General features: G+C 36.9%; 1 protein-coding gene across 2 annotated transcripts in view; it reads right to left on the bottom strand.

Moving 5' to 3' along the window:
• Positions 1–8175, bottom strand: part of LOC131432275 (TBC1 domain family member whacked) — a 38062-nt gene extending 29887 nt beyond the window's left edge. The window contains exons 1-2 of one of the 2 annotated variants that reach the window (XM_058598456.1): positions 8111–8175; positions 7325–7888 (exon numbers count right to left, since the gene is read on the bottom strand). The gene's annotated coding sequence lies outside the window, so the exon portion shown is untranslated. Of the gene's footprint in view, positions 1–7324 lie in introns of both variants that reach the window. The other variant, XM_058598455.1, reaches the window with a different exon arrangement.
• Between the last annotated feature and the right edge of the window lie 4321 nt (positions 8176–12496).

Below are 12496 nucleotides of genomic sequence, written 5' to 3'. Positions count from 1 at the left end.
CGACAAAATATCTTCAATACCTACATTTCTTGACCCGAAGTATGCTCTTGTACTTGGTTTCTAAAATAATTTTTTTTTTCAAAATTCTGAGGAGTACCTCCTCCTCGTTTTAAAAACGTCTTGAAAGCATTTTGTTTCGCGTATAAGCACTCTTTGTCCCACCAAGGGTTTGGAGGGCTTCTGTTAGACGATGGGCCAAGAAATCGTTTGGTTTGGGCTTGTTCTGCGGCCTCCAGAATCGAACAAACGAGGAAGTCATATTCTTCAAGTGGAGGAAGCTGAGATACTACTTTTGTATTTAATCCAGTCAACATTTTCTGTCAAATCATATGGAATATTAACTGAATCAGGTAATACTTTCCAGGTGCAATCTAGTCGCATTGAAGTCGAGCAAAGAGATAAATCTAATGCACTTGGACGTGCAGGAGGTCTTGGGATTTTTTTAAAATCTTTGTTCGAACCAAAAATCAATCTGAGCAAGAAAAATGTCCCGCCACTTTTGAACACTATGTAGGACACTTTGTCTTCCCTATTAATTTGAAGATTTTTAAAGGCTCATTATCAGAATCTGCGAAACTCAGATTAATCTGTGAATCTGGCATCTTTGGAGACAGCAATTTGTTTTCAACTACCATAAGCATAGGCCACTGAAGCCTCTCCTGCGGGAGTGCATACAAGTTCTTACAGATCCAAAGGTGACAGAGATAAAAACGAATCTCAGAGCTGAGCTGAGTAACTCCTTCTCTTCTTGAATCTGTTACAGCGGCAAGAGATACTTGAAATTTTAAGTTGGATGTACATGAGCTGTGTGTAAATACATGCAATTTCGGTGCACAAGACAAAGTGCTTGATTTCAAAGCGTCACGTATTGGCTACGGCAATGCGATATAAAATAATCGTTTTGCTGTCATTGATCAACAAGCGCAAGTAGTTTAAGATGAATGTGAGCCTATTGTGCTGTGTACAAAATAATAATAGAATGCGGATGGAGATGCATTTAAGGGGGGCATGATAAAAAGCATCATTCGAACAATATTTTGTAATTTTTTCGTGGAAAAATATTGAGGTATTTTTGAAGACGTTTCTTAAAAATCATGATTGACGGTGTCCACTGTATCTCAGCACAGATTAATCAGAAGTGAACAAATCAAAGCAGCATAGTTAGAATAGAAGTTTTTTCAGACCCCAACGTTATCGTTTGATTTTTTTTATTTTTGGTGGTTGTTCAAAGTGAAAACTACGATTTTTCACGAAAAAATCCGCCATTTTGTAGCTGTAAAACCTCCCCAAAGTAACAAACAACGAAAATGAAAACGTTGGGGTCTAGTTTTTTATAAGGAAAAAATGTGTGCAAAATTTGAAAACAAATTGGTGGAGTAGTTTTCGAATGACAATGGACACGGACTTTCAAAACCTGCTTTCGAGAAAAACGCGTTTAAAGATTTTTGTCTATAAAATCAATGGAAACAATTTACTACTCCAGGGAACCCGTAGGACCTAATACTTTCAAGAAATCTTAATTTTTCTTTTACATGGAAATATGGAAATATTGGCAGTCACTTTCATCGGATATGACTGAATCGCCTGAATCAAAGGATTAAGGAATTCCCTTATAAAATTTTTGATTTTTATTAGAATTCAACTTCCGGTTGTCGAGTTACAGTTAATGCAAAAATTAATTTTTAATTGTGTTATTGACTTTTTCATAAATAAAGGTTACACAATCCCTCTGAAAACCTACTTTGAAACGAAGACGAGTTTCATATACCATTCGAACCAGTTCGTCGAGATCGCTTAACGTCTGTGTGCGTTTGAAAAAAAAGACGACACTCGATTTTTGTGACGATGGCCGATAAACCGATTTTGACAAATTTAGACTCACCCACACAATGACCTATGGTTCCATACAAAGTTTCTGAATATCACCTGGATCCGACCTGAACCGAGTTCTTGTTGTACAGAAAAAGGCGAATCCACATAACTGCCCGGAGTTGTGAACAGTGTTGCGAAAATATCAAATTATCAAATATCAATGCTGAAAAAAATCATGCCACTTTCCGCAAAATCATCTGTGATAAATGATGATATTGAATTGATAATCATTCAGTCATTCTCACGACTATCAGCAATGCGACGGTTTTCACTGAAAATGATGATGTTTAAAATTGTGATATTCAACGATGTATTGGAAATCAATTTCAAACTAATTATCATATGCCATGATATGGCGGCGATTTCAAGTCGCATGTTGTCTTTGAGTTGAGCTATGGTTCTTGGCTTTTCAGCGTATACCTTGGATTTCAAATAGCCCCACATCACAAAAATGTCTGGTGGCGTCAAATCGGGTGATTTCGGGAGCCAATCAAAATCACCGTTTTTCGATATGACTGGCCCGGGGAACAATGGTCGTAGCAAATCGATTATTAGTCGAGCTGTAAGGCATGTTGCACCATCCTGTTGAAACCAGTAGCCATTCAAACCATTTTCACGAACAATGGGCATCACAAAATCATTTATCATGGCTCGATAACAATCACCGTTGCTTCATCATCGTCTTGGAAAAAATAGGGAACCAAATCACCTTATCCGCACAAACACCACACCAAACTGTAACTTTTTGGTCGTTCATCAGGCTGTCGTTCGGAGGCTGTTCATCAAAACCTAATTGAGGGTTTTCAGTATCATAGAACCGACAATTTTGCTTATTAACGCATCCATTCTTCGAACAAAACGTACGATTGGTTTTTAATATTGAGAAGTTATTTTGGATATGAAGCAGTACAATTTCAGTGCGCTCTTTTGCTGTCTACTGTTCCATGATAAATTTGATTTGACAATTCTGTCCAAAGTTATTAGGTTGCCGGATGCTTCAACTTTAAATGGTCTACCATGTATATTGTCAAGCATTGTCAACTTTAAATGGTCTACCATGTATATTCTCAATACAACCTTCATAGGGGTCTGTCGCTGACGATGTCCAGCCAGCGACTGGCACCATTAAAGAAGGTGACAAGCGATTATAAATACACTCTCCTACTCAATGCTTGATCGGAGAAATATGTATAAAGCGAGAGGACTAGTGTTTGATGGTCAGAGAAGATCTTTGGATGTAAGGTATCGGTCGGGTGACGGCCAGGATGTAGACCATGTTCGATGTATGTTGCTACTATGTCTGTTTCACGTTTTAGAGTGACTAAAACAAGGTCAGAGTGGCGAAATGGTAGCGCGTATGCACGGAATGCATAAGAACGCAGGTTCGAGTCCTGTCTCTGAGCGTATCTTATTCCAAAAAATTCATCTTTTCTGTTAGTTTTTCTTTCATTTAGCTTCTCCAATATATATTTCCGCTCAGTCATTGCAAAAACTGAACTTAGTCATGGCGGCTTTACGTCAAACTAAAATTAATAAATCGTTTACAAATTGGTTCATTTTAGAACCAACAAATTGATTTCAAAGTATTGATTAGGTTATGTTCTTCTATTGTTATAATTAAAACACCAGTGAAATGATTAATCTAAAGAGAATGCATTTTGAGTTTGTTATATTTTTGCTCGCATTAGTATTGAACTGATTTGCACTGTGTGCAGTTTGCAAACGTTACAATTGGATACCAATTTCATGGTACCTACATAAATGATATTTCTTCGCGTTTCGCCTTTGAACTGCCATCTCGTGCCTAAATAAATGATTCTTTTCAGAACCGATTATATTATCATAAATAATTATTTATCTAATTCTCTATTATTTCGTTTTGTACTGTAATATATTTGTCGGTAATACGTCGTATTTTAGAAGAATGACGCCGTCCACAACTCTGGAAGCTTCTTGCACAATCCACACAGTCAGAGAGAATGCAACGCATTCCGTGCTTACTCTCTAGCTGCGTATTCACGTCATCTAGTTATGCATCTGATATAACCCACCCGTCTTTTTAACAAAAGTGAAACGAAATCAGCATCAATAAGTCTCACATGCTTCTTGGCTTTGTGAAAAACTTGCACACTATTGGTGTTGATCGAAGAGCTGTGGAATAGTCATTTGCATTTTTCAAGATGAAAGTTAGGGTTGACTATTAATTATTAATTAGAGACATAACCGTGAGAGTAACGTAGGACTGTTGTCGACAAGGGGCAGATCACTTTAAAAATGCAATTTATTTTGGTACATTGTTCTACTAATAAATTATCCATTTCAAGTAAAATCTCAATAGGGTTTTGTAAAATCTAAAAAGAACCGAAGGTTTTCATTTCTCCAACTTTCAACTCAGTTGACAATTATTTCCATGAGCAAAATTCCGAACAAATCGGATGCCTCTCGTTTGGCGAACGGCGCATAAAGTAAATCTGCCACATGCTTGTGTACCCTTCTCTACGGCACTAACGTTCCGCACCGTGAAGTTGGACGTCGTATGTATTAGACACTTATTCTGATTGAAAATCGATTTTATAAAATCAAATTAATGAATATGAGGAAATCCAATTAACTCTTTGCTTGATTCTATGTGGAGAAACTGAAAATGGTTAGGGACTAAATGATTTGACCATAATTGCGGATTATAACACTATCATTTATGGCCCTTAGAACTGTCGATTTGTATATGTAATCTCTCTTTTATTTTGATGAATTTTCCGAACTTGTTTGAAGTAAAAACCACACTGCAAACGGAGTGAACGATGAACATAGTAGATAAAAAGATCAAAAGAGCGGTTCCAACAGCTACAAAAATAACAACATAAAGAATTTTGATGTTGATTACTCAATTTCGGATTATCATCTTTTATTTTTCGGGTCGAATAAATGTATTTTCTCTGTTACTCGCATGCAAACAATTCGCGGCTGAAGGATGAAAGCGCGGGATTCATTTCAGTCTTTCAGAAGGTGGTATTTTCTACGATATTGAACGCTGTTCACAGCATTTTCCTCTAATGCGAAGCAGCCAATTGCTAGTTAAGCTTTATTTGCACTCGTTTGGTGCGAATTTCGCACAGCGAAACGTGCACAAAGGTAATTTTTTTATAAGTTTTTATTTAGACCCGGTTTTAACCTAATTATGGTCTTATCGCCGGGTCACAAAGGTAATTAAATTATTCTAGATTTGCCCTGAGCTGATGATTTTTATCTTCGATTTGCAAAGAAAGTACTCTTAATAGTTCTTTAGCCATTACTAAGCCAGTATTTGTATAACGTTCCCCATCGTTGTCCACTTTCCGTTTTCTTTTCCTCCAATGCAAACGACCAGCAACTGGATGACGCAATCGTTCTTGTTTGAAGCGAAACTCACACTGCGAACATCCAACAGCAGATATGCTCGCAAACGAACTAGTTGTTGTTTTTCTACGTTTAGGCTTAAGGAACTGCACGAATATGAGGCCATTGACTGGAGCACCAGTTGAATAATACCGGGTGTAGCTAGCAAACGTGCAACAGGATCTATCTGAAGATTCGGTTAATTTTGATGTTTTTTCACTATTTACGTAATAAACATGATATTGACAACAATATTACACCTTTTTTCATTCGTATCGTGAAAGAATTATAGAAAATAATCAAACAGGGAAAAAGTTATTAAAAAATCAAATATGGAGTAATTTCGTTACATTTTGGTTTGGTGAAATTTTGAAAATGCACATGGGGTAGGCATAGTAAAGAAAGACGTAGTCCTACGTAAAAAATTGTTTGGATACGTCGACGAGTTGGTCCACTAGGAACCAGGTAGACAAATTCTTCTAAGCGATAACGTCATGAGCCGGAAGGTAAAAAGACTAGCTGGGATAGCTACATAACCATTCTACGGACTCTGTAGTCAAATAAAATCCTGTAGCTTGCACGCGCACTCAAAACTAGCTTTATGCGAGTCGTGAAAGTCCATCATGAAAGTTCCGTGTTTGAATCAGTACTGGAAAAGTAATGAAAATCTTCATAATGGCCTCACAATAATTTGAAAAATTAGTAAACAAAGAGAGGATCTCAATTACTAATGTGGTGTTATGAAACTAGACGAAACTGGTACCGTACTGCGTTCAGATGGTCACTAAGTTGTTCGTTAGTTAGAAAATATCTGACCAATATCTGCCACAACACCTGAAACAAGATGGTTTATGGTCGATTTAACGCTTCATTCAACAGAGCAGCAACGGAACGTGGGCATTTGTTGTATGCAATTCTTATAGAAACGTTAACGTACGACGGTACGGAACGTTCGGACGTACGGCACGTGAAAGTGCGCTCATAAGTAATGCATTCAACTAATCCTGACGGACGGTGACGGTTCTGTTGACGATTATAGATACTTGAAAGGTACTATACTCAGTAGAGACGCATTTGAAGCTGTGCATAATATTTCAGACCAATTTTTTCTCACATAGACTTTGTTGTCTTATACAGACTATCACTATGTATGCATGTCAGTTCCACGTTTTATGCTAGAATAGTATCTGTTCCATTTATCTTTCAATATTCCATAAATTAACAATATCCGTTAAAAGTATGGTACCTTGTGGTAGGCCTGGTTTATCGATCACCTCCTTACTAAAATAAGAACGACAGAAAATACATTCTCTTGCAGTGGTGTTTGTTTCCGTGTGCGCGTAAACACCAGGTATTTATTTATAAGTGCAGAACGCACAACCAGCAAAGTGATGCACGAAGATTGCCAAACGCATTCGCGTTTCATCTCAACCAGAATTGAAGGGATCAGAAGTCAATTAATTAAAACTCGACAACGAATTTTGCCGTTTTCTGTGCCTTCTCTGGTTATAGCGCGGCGGCTATCATCGGCAGCAACACATGAGTCTCGAACTAGTTGTGGGTGGTTCGAACGGAATAGCAACCAATTTGAATATATTAAAACAAGTTACATCTGGAAACATGACGGTTATGAATTTCATTATTTTTCATTCGATTTTTCCAAATTTCGCATACTAAAAAGGGAAAAGGTATTCAAATTTTACACACAGAGATAATGGTTTAGTATAAATCGCATACAAACATTGTTTCAGGACACTTAGCCACAATACACTAGTGAGCTGGTTTTAAAATCGCTTGCCTTTTATTGCCGCTGTGTATTATCACACAGCACGCTTCCATAAAATGACTTCACATTGTCGAGGTGCTAACTGGTTTTGGCCTTCACCGTCGAATATTTCTACTAGGCATTGCAGTTTTGCTTATGCTTATTCACATAAATGCTACTATTATCAACGCAATGTTTTCTCATTTTGAAAAACACCTTTTGAAATTCATAATTTGTTTATTTTCTGTGACGTGCCACGCATATTTCCGGCAAATGATGAATTACTGCTTTTAGAAGGAATACTTTACTCACCAAGTCAAACAAAATCAAGCTGCTATCAGTGAACTTATCGCCATCACTTCAATCTTTTTTCGTTCGCTCGTGTTATCTCTTATCTCGTATCGAGTAACTATAAAGTCGTACACTTCACCAAGAAATACGTATACCCGTACGGGATCGTTTATTACAAGCCTTGTTTCCCTTCAAAAGTTGCAATCACTTTTTCACTAGTGGTCCGCTCTGGCTTTCCATTTCCCTCTATGTATGGTTACACATATTCGCGCACATCACTCTGTACATCAATAGCGAGAGGTGGATTAATTTACATTTTCTGCTGGAGTTGCCATATACCAAGTAACAACGCTGGACAAAATTTATACTTGATTTTCACCACTGCGCAAACCACTTTCGTATTAATCGCAATGGAATCTGATGGAACGGAAAACGTAGCCTTCTCACTGCTCAGTGGATGGTGCTGGATGATGTATGTAGGTTCTGCACGTAGTTTCTAGTACTGAATCATAAATTCTTCACATTCTACATCGTATGGGGAAAACTAATCGTGCTGAGTATCGGACCTACGTTGTTAGTTGAGTGCTGTAGAATTTCGATGTGAACAAATAAGTTGACCAAAATAATCAGCAATGAACAACAATTTCACTTGAAAACAGAAACGATCTCTAAAGGTTCAAGAAACGTTTTTGTTCACGGAAATAACAGAAACTGGAACAGATATTCGAAACAAAAAAAAACTAGTCCATCGGATGTATATTTACAAATAATGAATTTTATCGATTACTGTTACTCCTACAATTTTACCTCCAACTGTTCACAACGTACCACTGCGTTTCTCGCGAAAATACGACTGAAGAGCTTTTTGCTTCCGTCCGTGGGGGAGAGTCCAAATGAACACAATTGCAGATGACAGAATGTATTTGACATGTGGTTGTGATGAACTATAAACAAGATAAAAAAGGAGGTAACGGCATATGTTACAGTTCGAACAGTTTTGAAAATACATTTTGTTCCATTTTGGGACGATATCAGTTTAAAATATTTTGATCTTAAATCAGCTGATTTTCAAAGAAGGGATAATTAAAAGATATATGTAAAAATGAATCTTTCCAACGAAGAAATGCTTCGCAATCCTACAATTTTGTCTAGAAAGGTTGATTCTGCAAAAACTCAGTCTTATGTCGTCTTCGTTTGAAAAAACTGAAACTGACTGGTGAAGCAGAAAAATTAAACAAAGTGGCATTTTTGCAGCAGTAAGTACCTTTCTTGCTTTGTGCATACTTATTCAAGTTTTTTTCGACTCCGTGGCGATACGATAAGCAGTAAATGCTCAAATTCGAAAGCAGCATTACTACATGTTCGCACTTGATTTCTTTTATTCATACCAAACCGCGTTATACTCTGTGGACTTTGTTTTTGAGAAGATACTACAAACAACAGACTTTACTACATATTATTTATACGGCCTCAACGTGTCCTTTTGGTAGCCTTCTCATAAAAGAACACTCCACAAAATGCAATTATCGAAACAATTTCTTCTCTATTCCAGAATACTGATTTGAGTTATTTTGTGTGCCGCTTTAGAGTCGATTGCAGAACAATTCGTTTCAAACAAATTGATTTTATTTTACATAAGATAAGTTATAGTTGAAAATTTGCGCACAATCAATTAATCAGATTCTCACTTGGGCGTAACTGTGAATTTTCTTTGCTTAGTTTTTACGTTAGTACCGCTCATTCGGCGTGAATATTCATATAAATATACATATATCACACTACTAGTAGCAGTATTGAACTAAAAGGCTTTCGTCACTGTTGCTGAGGAGAAGTAGCCAGCGAAGGGTATTTTAAAACTAGTCCCAACATTCAAGGATAAGACACTAAAAATTGTTTATCATAGAAAGAAATATGTTGATTAGTCCAATTAAAATTTTTTTCAGGGAAACTGATTATCATTTTTAATGAACTAATAAAGCAAGGATAAATTTTTTAATATTACCATTTAATTCTGTTATAAGTACATCACGTCACTATACAAATTCACTATGTATCTCACAACACTATAAATCATGTATAATGAACTTTACATTAATTCAGTTTTAAAAATTTGCTTAAAATTTGATTAAATGCAACGGAGTTACTCATGTTTTTACAATGCTATTATAAAGCTGAAAAGGGCGATTATCAGACTCTTTAAGGATTATTATTCTTATAGTTATTATTAAAATTTCGTTGCTCCAAAATATAGCATTGAATGTCGATATATAGCACGGCGGAAGGTTGTTGTAAAATAATGCTCGATTACGTTTTGAATTCAAATTTAATGCACATTTCTTTAAAGTATGTAGGATTAGTGTAATTATACATTAACGATGTAAAAATAGAGTTGTAAATCTACAGTGATATAATGCATATGGTTACTTGGGCAAGACCTGACTCTTATTTCAATCTTAAGGGCATATTCAGTAGTATTCTAGTTCTAGATGCATAATTTATTTCAGATTTAAGATTTAAATCTATATTTTATAACAAGAAAAACTGACAACCCCAGCAGTGTTTTACTCGTGTATCAAAATACGTGGCATCGTATACCAGTTTTAAATTTGACAGAAGAACTGTTCGAATAAATAAAACAAGAACGGCTTGCTGGGGATACGTTTGTTCCAGTTGCAGTTCTATTAGGGCATGTTCAGGAGTGTTCTAGTTCTAGATGCATAATTTATGTCAGTTTCAAAATTCAAACCCGGAAATTATAACAAAAGAAACTGGCAGTCCCAATAGCGTTTTATTCGTGTTTCAAATTCAAAAAAATTAAACGGCATCGTATAGCAGTTTTAAATTTGACAGTAGAACTGTTCGAATAAATAAAACTAGAACGGCTTGCTGGGGATACGTTTGTTTCAGTTTTAGTTCTATTATAACTTCCAGTTTTATATAAAACTTCCAGCCAATGATGGCTTTTATCGTATCAAAGAATGCTCACTAGCAACTCTTCACAAGATTGAATAAGTGCCATCAAAGAGAGACGGATATCATCCCAGTAACAAAAACCCGGCATGGCTCATTTAAAAGGCTATAAGCATTAGGCCGATCCGACCGTTCCGAGCTCTCCGGCGTCTACATTTTTTCTGCTTTGGCTATGGCTATGTCGGATCGGCCTAATGCGAATAGCCTTTAACATAGAATAAACACCAGTGCGAGAGCGAATTTCTCCCGATGACATTTCTGAGAATCAAAGGTTAGCACACTGCTGTGGGGATTCTCTTTGAAGCAACAAACGGTCGCTTATTCTCGTTTCGCGTTCCGATTCTGTATGGGCAGTGGATAATTGCGATAGAATCATTTTACTATTGCCGCATATTATAACTATATGCATATAACCTTTGTATAAGTTTTGTCTATGAAAATGTATGTGAATGCTCCACACAAGGGTTTTGAAATATTGCAACCTAGTATGAGAATTATCAAGTCGAACCATCGATTCGATTTTCTGCGATAATTGATAACTAGCAATTCTCTCTTGGTAAATTCCACACAGAACCAATCATTATCAGACTGCAAATTTTTTCTAAGGATGTGAAATACTCAGAGTATGAAGTGGAGCGAAGAAATATAGAAAAATTCTCTCACGGTTCATGCATTGAGAAACACGATATCTTGTAGCATCTTCTACCAGATTGAAAATGTTGTATACAATATAGATAGCAATATAGCAGCTTCTGTCAAATTTTCGGATTTCACCAACACTGCTTCCAGTTGCTGAATTAGCTCTTATAAATCTTTCATATGAAGCTTCCAACTGCTGAATTTGCTCTAAGTGTCCCATATCCGTTCAGTTTTCCGGACAGTCCAAAGGAATCTTGGACGAAATAAATAACTGAACGATTATCTGAACTGAGCGTGGGTGGCGTCAGGTTAGTTTTGCGTTTTTTTCCTTTAGTTTCACCAATTTTTTTCATGGTGGCACATTATTCTGATTAAAAGAAAACTGACGAGCTCAACGATTAAAGGACTATTCACACATTTCAGTTCCGTGACGGTTCAGTGAAAGTGCCTTCAGTGCGCCGTCAGTGTTCTTTTTTATCGGTACCCTTCCGTTCCGTTTCCGTACTGTTTCCGTTCCGGCACAGCCAATGCAATGACATACTGACTTCAGTGAAAATGAAAAATATCGGTGACGACGAATTTGAGTTTGCCGGACGGACGCGACACTGACGGCGAGTTGCACTGAAACGGCACTGTGCTGGATAGGTGTGAATGCGCGCATAGAAAACGAATGAAATAATATCAGTATCCGTGCACGGTGTTGTGCCGGCACTGAACCGGACCGGATATGTGTGAATAGTCCTTAACTGAAGATTGGATGAAACTGGGCTCGAGAGCTTCAGTCAAAACACCGGACGTTTGGCTGGATGAACTTCATTCACTTCAGTTAATCGTTCAGTAATGACGTCACACAAGAAACTGTCTGGAAACTCAAACGTGCCGAAATGAAAAATCATAATCAATCGCTTTTTCGTGAGTTTTTCTTCGTTTCTATTTTTAACTTTTATTTGGGTTTTAACTACTCATTTACTTTGACATCCGCTTGACTTATTTCACTTCTATTCTGTCTTGTTTTAGTTTTTGCTTTTCTGCGATTCTTAGGAACTTTGCGTTCGATGTTAAAATTGGTGTTGTGGAAGTAAATAAACATTATCACTTAATAATTCAAAACTTTGGGTACCGGTTCTGGACCACCCTTTGGAGGTTTCGGACAACCACGTCTCTTTTTGAAAAATGACTGGAGAAAAATAGCGGTATACTTCCAAAAGTTTTACCGATTAATTTTGGGGTAGCACGAGAACTGGGATACATTGAGGGGTCGGGATGAGACCACCGGTCCAAACTCTATCACTAAACCCAAATTCTTGGTTGATATGCAAACCTAATAAAGTTGATATGCAGGTAATTTGCATATGCAGATTTTTTGGACCTGCTAATGCATTTTGCGCAAACTGGTTACTGGTACGATGTACCAAAAGCATCTGAAAGACTATAATTAGTAGTTGAACATAATCCGTTAATGCACTGATGAGACGAAGACGAAACATAAAAAAGAATACAAATTAGTTATGAACACTTGTGGAAAACCGATACCAATAACTTAATGTGGTTTATGTTGAACAACGAGGTGGCTTAAGCAGTTCA

This window comes from Malaya genurostris, chromosome 2 (assembly GCF_030247185.1).
Source record: "Malaya genurostris strain Urasoe2022 chromosome 2, Malgen_1.1, whole genome shotgun sequence".
NCBI lineage: Eukaryota > Metazoa > Arthropoda > Insecta > Diptera > Culicidae > Malaya > Malaya genurostris.
Note: the sequence above shows the minus strand (reverse complement) of the source record. Positions and strands in the feature narration are given on the sequence as shown.